The sequence below is a fragment of the Toxotes jaculatrix genome, chromosome 20 (assembly GCF_017976425.1).
Source record: "Toxotes jaculatrix isolate fToxJac2 chromosome 20, fToxJac2.pri, whole genome shotgun sequence".
In the NCBI taxonomy this organism is placed as follows: domain Eukaryota; kingdom Metazoa; phylum Chordata; class Actinopteri; family Toxotidae; genus Toxotes; species Toxotes jaculatrix.
In genome coordinates, this window is record NC_054413.1 from 15,630,592 (window position 1) to 15,638,560 (window position 7,969).

Consider the following 7,969-nt stretch of genomic DNA (forward strand, 5'->3'; position numbering starts at 1 on the left):
TCCAGCTCCCCCGTGACCCTGACGGATCAAGCGGTATAGAAAATGGATGGATGGATGAGGGCTCACATGTCGCACTTCCATCCAGAGGAGGCTGCGTGGGCTAAAGACAACTGCCTGAAGCCTCATTTCACCGAATCAACATACTCTCCATGAGGTGACAACAAAAGTAGCCCTGGTGAAAGACTACATCTAAAAAGTAAATAAAAATAAAAAAAAGTAAATAAAAATATTATAAAATGACTATACTAAAATGATCAAATAATAGTGCCAGTCCACAACCAGCTATAAAACCTAATACAACCTAATAAAAGAAGTGCAATTTCAAGTATTATATGATAAAATAGCATAAGTAGCTAAGATACCAATACTAACTCACAACCAAATAATAAAATGAAGTATAAAAATAATAAAAACAAAACAAACAAGTCTATAGTGCAAGTTCTAAAGTATTAAGAAGGCGGACAGCACTGGGATATGTACTGGTCTGGAATCTGGTTGTTCTAGTTCTAATGCTCCTCAGTCTTTTGTGAGAGGGCAGAGGGTTAAAAAGACAGTTTGCTGGATGGGATGGTTCTTTTTCTAACTTTGATCGGTGTTTCACTATGGGGAATCGCCTTGGCGTGACCAACTACAGAAGCTCCAATGACATCACGTCTGTCAGTGACAGACCGGTCGAGCTGTGCTCGGAGACGCGCCCCCTCTTATTAACGCGGTCGACCGTCCCCACCTAAATCATTCTCGCTTTCTTCCCGTGAGAACTACTTTGCTCCCTCAACGCGTTCCAGGATTTTGGCTAACTGCTTAACAGTTCTTAGGCATCCCGTCAAGGAGTACGTTGCCGAACGCAGTTTCCTCTTAGTCCGGATCACGCCGAGTAAGTACTTCACGAGAAATATACAGACTAGCGCATCAAGGCGAGTTTGATTTTGGTTTGGTTAACATTTATTTGTTATCCGGACTTATTTCAAGTTAGCTAACGTGTCAAGACGAACTAACTCATAACATTACTACTTGCTAGGTTATAGCTTCGCTGCTAGCTCTAGCGTGGACAAGTGCTAACGTGTCGTGACGAGCCAAGTCTGATAATTTATCAGAGCCATTCCTCTCTTTCCTTTAGCATGTCTATGGCCCCTAACCCCGCCAAAGGGTCGGAGCCAAAGGCCAAGGAGGTTGTATCCCGCCCGTGTCCCGCGTCATGCGGGGCGACCATCTCGGGCAGGGACCCTCACCCGATGTGCATAGCGTCCATGGGCACTAAACACGCCCCGGCTTCTCTAGCGGACCCACAGTCCTGTTCTCACTGTGCATCAATGCCGGAGAAAATTTTGGAAAGGAGGCTGAGAGTAGCTGTGGCTAACAGTCAGGATCCCTGTCTGGCAGCCGCGACTCCCAAGGCTGATGTTCATCAGACGCGAGCTCCGATGAGCTGGGCGGACATGATGGACACAGAATCCCCAGTTATGCCCCCACTGTTTGAAAGTTCGGATGTAGGGCTACTGGGAGATGAGGATGCAGAGTGCGATGCTAACTCTGACCTCCTCGACATGGGGGATATGGAGGAAGAAGAGGAGGATGACGACTCTTCTTTCCCACCCCAGCAGTCCAGACCATCAAGCACTCCTGAGGTGGCTCCACCGATGGACAGTGACTTGTATGAGGTCTGCAAACGGGCCGCAGCCAAGCTGGGAATCCCATGGCCAGCTGCCCAGGGTGCTGAGGGAACAGAGCGGGACCTGTATGATGGTAAGAGGCTCCCGCCAGCCCAGCCTCCACCCAAACAGCTTCTTCCAGCAGTGCCTGCTTGTATGAAGGAAATGAGTCGGTACTGGCCCAGTCCCTTTAAGAGCAAGTTGCCAACCAAGGGCTGTTCCAAGCTGGAAATTAAGGGGATGAGTGAGCTGGGGTTGGCCAAACCCCCAGCTGTGGAGCCTTCAGTGGCTTACCACCTCCATCCCAGTCGGAGATCAGTCTCAGCCTCTTCAAGCATCTCTCTGCCCAGTAAGTCAGATCGCCTCACCACATCTATTTACCAGAGGATGTACAAGTATGCAGCACAATCAGTGTGCTCCCTCAACGCTGTCACACTGCTGTCTGCATATCAGGCTGAGATACTGGAGGAAATGGGTTGTCAGCTGGATTCTCAGTCTCCTAACCCCCTCCTTTGGGATGAGATATGTGTGGTGAATGATCTTCTCCTACGCTCCTCTAGAGGAGCAGTGCAGGGTTGTGGCCGTGTTATGGGGCTAGCAGTCACAGGTGAGAGAGCCTTGTGGCTTAATTTGTCTGGTCTGAGTGATTCTCAGAAGGCTGAGATCATGGATTCAGAATATGACCCCACCAAGGGTCTCTTTGGCCCAGCATTGGAGAAGATGAGGGAAACAAGCACACGCAGGAAGCAGGAGGGAGAAGCTTTTGACCTCTGCTCACCACGTAAACCCCAGCCACGTGCATCGCAGCCCCCCAGTGCTGGCTTTGCTGCTGCAGCAATGAGGGGAAAGCATGGTGGACAGACCAACAGTCTAAGTCTGAGAACCCAAAACCATGGGGAAAACATTCCTTTGCAGCAGTAGCAGCAAGGAATCGGCCATCTTCCCACCCCAGCGAGGGGAAGAAGACGCGTGCCACCTAACACAGCCTCCCCCTCCTTTCTCTCCTCTGGTGAAAAGAAGGTGGGAGGAATTCAGCCCCTTAATACAAGGTCCAGAGGCTCCTATGGTTCCATGTTCTTCAGGAGCCCTCCTTCAGTCTCTCTCCCCACACTCACACACTCACACAGTGTCACCAAGCACTCAAACAGTGTTACCACATGTTCCCAGGGTCTCTGTTAGTGCCACCAAACACTTTATAGTCCCACCAGTTCCTTTGTTCTCTTTCAGGGGAAACAGAAAAATTAATGCATTCCTGCATCCAGGCATGTTGCCGAGGGCAGAGTGCTCCCCAAAATTACAAAACAACAAATCAATAAAAAAGTAAAGAGAACGTTGCTGTGGCCCGCCATTCCCAGTAGGGGGAGCTCAAACTCCTCCAGTTGGGAGCAGCTCTCTCAGTCACGGGCAGGTGACGTCACTCACGTGCGACGTGTTGGGCCCGCTGGCTTCACGAGTGGAGCGGTGGCGCACATGCGCAGTTCCCCCTTGGGTGTTGACAACAGTTGCCATGGGTTACAGACTACAGTTTGCTGTGAAACCACCCAAATTCAGCGGTGTGTTAACTTCTGTAGCAAATGGAGCGTCAGCTCGGGTCTTGGAAGAGGAGATTGCGGCGTTATTAATCAAACGCGCAATCAGACCAGTCCCAAGCGAGGAAACTCAGCAGGGGTTTTACTCCCGTTACTTCCTCATTCCAAAGAAGGGAGGCTCGTCCCTGCGGCCCATTTTAGACCTCCGTGTGTTAAACAAGCATCTACACAGATACACATTCAGAATGCTAATACCCAAAGTGCTCTGCCGTTCGATCCGTCCAAACGACTGGTTTGTGACGATCGATTTAGCAGACGCATATTTTCACATTGCTGTTTATCCAGCACACAGAAAATTTCTCAGGTTCGCGTATCAAGGGGCGACCTATGAGTTTCTGACAATCCCTTTTGGCCTTTCTTTAGCTCCGAGGGTATTCAGCAAGTGTGTGGAAGCAGCTCTGTTTCCGTTGAGGAACAGCGGCATCAGAATATTTTCGTACATAGACGATTATCTCATATGCTCTCACTCGCAGGAGCAGGCGGTCAAAGATTCTGTTATGGTGTTGAATCACCTCAGAAACCTCGGTTTCAGAATAAACGGGGCCAAGAGCCGCCTGCAGCCGGCGCAATGCACAGAATATTTAGGGCTCTGCATAAACTCCCTCTCTTTTTGCGTCAGGCTGTCAGAGGAGAGGGAGAGGGCATTCACACACTGTCTCGCACTTTTTCAACTGGGAAAAGTGGTGACGTTCAGATTGTGTCTCTGACTTCTCGGTCTCATGGCGTCGGTGATATCTGTGGTGCAGTTGGGGTTGCTGATGATGAGGGATTTTCAGCAATGGACAGCTTCTCTGCATCTCTGCTCTCAGCGTCATCTGCACCGCAAAGTGAAAGTAACGGCGCAGTGCGTTGCGGCCTTCCGGCCTTGGAGAGAGCCGGCAATGCTGACGTCAGGCGTGCCTCTGGGAACGGTGTCGTCCAGGGTAACCATGACAACGGACGCTTCCCTGTCGGGGTGGGGCGCGACGTTGATGGGCAGAACAGCCAATGGCGTGTGGTCGCCTCAGATGGCTCGCCTTCACATAAATGTACTAGAGATGCAAGCAGTGTTTTTAGCATTCAAACATTTTCTGCCTCATCTGTTGGGGCATCATGTGTTGGTGAAGACAGACAACTCCACTGTGGTAGCTTATATCAACCGTCAGGGGGGCACTCGCTCTCTGCAGCTGCACAGGTTGGCTCAGAGGCTAATTGTGTGGGGCAGTACACTATTCCTGTCCCTCCGAGCGACCCATGTAGCAGGGGTTCTGAACAGGGGCGCAGACTTATTGTCCAGAGGGAACCCACTGTACGGTGGTGAAACAGATTTGGCAGAGATACGGCCAGGCAGACGTAGATCTCTTCGCCTCTCAAGAAAACACTCATTGCCCGTTATTCTTCTCCCTGTCAGACGCGAGCGCACCTCTGGGCGTTGGCGCTCTTGCCCACCCCTGGCCGAATGTCCTGCTATACGCCTTCCCACCTCTCAGCATGGTCTCTCCAACTCTGAGTGCGGGAGCAGAAGCTGCCGCTAATTTTGGTAGCTCCTCGGTGGCCATCCAAACACTGGATAGCAGAGATAATGCAGCTTCTGGTGGACGAGCCGTGGCCACTCCCCATATGCAGAGATCTTCTCTCTCAGGCACGGGGCGAGATTTATCATCCTCACCCAGACCGCCTGTCTCTTTGGGTCTGGCCTGTGAGAGGTGGAACTTGAATGCAGCAGGACTGCCTCCTGAAGTAGTGGACACCATTCAGAATGCCAGAGCTTCCTCCACTCGCTCACTTTAGAGTGGTAAGTGGCGGGTTTTCGAGGAATGGTGCACTAATAGGGGCGCTATCCCTTTCCAGTGTTCTGTGGTGGAGGTGCTGTGTTTTACTGCAGGAGTTGTTGGATAAAGGATGAGCTTTTTCCACAATTAAGGTTTACTTGGCAGCAATTTCAGCTTGTCATGTAGGTTTTGGTGATAAATCAGTGGGACAAAATCCTTTGGTGTGTCGCTTCATGAAAGGGGCCCGCCGTAAGCTCCCAGTGTCCAGGCCCCTGGTGCCTCTGTGGGATTTGTTGCTGGTTCTGGACGCCCTTTCAGACCACCCTTTTGAGCCCATGGAGATGGTGGGGTTGAGATTTCTTTCAATTAAGACTGCTCTGCTTCTGGCTTTAACCACTGCGAAGCGGGTGAGTGACCTACAGGCTTTGTCAGTCCACCCTTCCTGTTTGCAGATGGCCCCTGGGCATGCTAAAGCATGCCTGCGGCCTAATCCAGTATTTGCTCCTAAAGTACTGGAGTCATCATACAGATGTCCTACTACGACCTAACTACGAGCTGTTGGCTTTTCACCCTCCACCGTTCTCCGCAGAGGAGGAAAGACGGCTTCACACACTGTGCCCCGTGCGTGCTCTGGGGGTGTATGTTGATAGAACAGCTGGGTTTAGGAGAACCAATCAGCTGTTTGTTTCCTGGGCCACTCCTCATAAGGGCAGGCCCTTGTCCCGCCAAACGCTGTCGCACTGGATTGCGGAGGCCATTTCTCTTGCTTACAGATGTAAGGGCTCTCAGTCTCCTATGGGAGTTAAAGCCCACTCTACCAGAGGCATGGCCTCATCGTGGGCTTTATTCAGAGGAGTGTCAGTTCAAGACATTTGTACAGTGGCAAGTTGGGCTACACCTCACACATTTGTGCGCTTTTATAGGCTCAATGTCGCCCAGCCGTCACGCTGTGCTGGAAGCAGGCACTGCTGATTTAATGTAAATCAGCAGTGACTCTTCAAGTCGTCGAGAGTCACGGCGTCAGGGAGCTACTGCAATCCGGGAGTGGGCTATATCTCCCATAGTGAAACACCGAGCGAAGTTAGAAAAAGAACGGAGGGTTACTTGTGTAATCCCTGGTTCTTTGATAACAGAGTGAGGTGTTTCACCAACATTTCCCTCCTTGCAGGCACGGAAAGAAACTGGCTTAAATTATTTAGGAGGGGATGGTCGACCGTGTTAATAAGAGGGGGCGGGTCTCCGAGCACGGCTCGACCGGTCTGTCACAGACAGACGTGATGTCATTGGAGCTTCCGTAGTTGGTCACGCCAAGGCGATTCCCCATAGTGAAACACCTCACTCTGTTATCAAAGAACCAGAGATTATGCAAGTAATCCTCCGGTCTGTTAAAATCTTGAGTCCTTTTCTCTTTAATCTAGTCTCTCAGATTTCAGACAAGGATGTCACCTCTTGTCCCATGATCCTGGCTGCTGTGCACACTACACCGTTCAGCTGCCTTTTCTCCTCTGCAGTCAGGTTCTCCAAACCAGACAGTGATGCCAAAAGTTAAAATGCTCTCCACAGCCGCTCGATAAAAACACAACATCCCTGGGCCCCCCACTTTTTTAGTTGTTTCAGAAAAAAGAGTCTTTGGTGAGCTTTCTTCAGGGTGGCATGGGTGTTGTTTGTCCATTTGTCTGCAGAGGTATTGAAGCCAAGAAATCTGTAGCTGTCCACCTGCTGCACTTGTGTCTTATTGATTAATAGTGGCTGATGAGCCTCCTTCTCCTTGCGGAAATCCACCACAAGTTCCTTAGTTTTTCTTACATTCATTTCCAGGTTATTTGCATTGCACCAGTCCACTAATGTTGCAATCTCTTGTCTATGCATAGTTTCATTGTTCTTAGTGATTCATCAGCAAATTTGAACAATTTCAGAAATTAACAAAGAGAAACAGTCATTTGTGCACAGTGAAAACAGGAGAGGAGAAAGTACACAGCCCTGCGGGGCCCCCGTGCCAGGGGTCAAGGTATTCGATACCCTGCTGTTGACTTTGACCACCTGAGTCCTGTTTGTCAAAAAGTCCAGTAACCACTTACACATTGACTGTTCAACCCCCATGTCCAAAAGCTTGTTGTATAGTTTGGTTGGTGAAATTGTATTAAAAGCAGAGCTATAATTGACAAATAAAACTCTGACATAGTTACCAGGACCATCTGGATGTTGTAAAATAGTGTGCAAACATATAGATACAGCATCATCGACTGACCTGTTAGCTCTATATGCAAACTGGTATGGTTCAATGGCAACACCAGATAGATATTTGCCAACCAAGCATTCAAACACTTTCATGATGACGGTTAGTTAAGGCAGCTCGGACAGAACTTTTTTGGTACAGGTACAATTACAGCTGATTTAAAACATGCTGGGACTTTCTGAGTTACAAGAGACCAGTTAAAAATGTTTGTTAGAATCGGAGCTAGTTCAAAAGCACAGTATTTTAGGCTGGCAGGTGATACTTGTTCTCGGCCAGCTGCTTTCCTGCCATTTTGTCTCCTGAGCAAACCTAAAAAATGATGGAGCATTATGAACAGATGTTGAGGCAGTGAAAAACTCTTTGCTGCCTTTGGTCTCGAACCTGCAATAAAATGCGTTAAGTTCATCAGGAAGGTTGAGGTCATTAGCAAGAGGAGCACGATTACCCTTGTAATTAGTCATAAGTTGGAATCCCCGTCAAAGCTCCATACTGTTCTTGTATGCTGTTGTTTTGAGCTTAATAAAAGAGAAGTTGAGTAATTCAGCAGCTGTTTCTTTAATGGTGCAATACGTTTATAATTGATTGGTAATCGAATCGAGACCTCAATAATCGTAATCAAATCAAATCAGAAAATTGGACCGATTAACCACCCCTAATATATATTCAACCTTAAAATTAGTTAAGAGCTGTAAACAAAAATGTTTTTTTGCAATATTCACCCAATTAGGCAAGACAAGAGAATAA

At 48.9% G+C, this 7,969-nt stretch overlaps 1 pseudogene; it reads left to right on the forward strand.

Moving 5' to 3' along the window:
* Window positions 1-1,118: 1,118 nt before the first annotated feature.
* On the forward strand, window positions 1,119-4,934 carry LOC121200827 (annotated as a pseudogene).
* The last annotated feature ends 3,035 nt before the right edge of the window (window positions 4,935-7,969 follow it).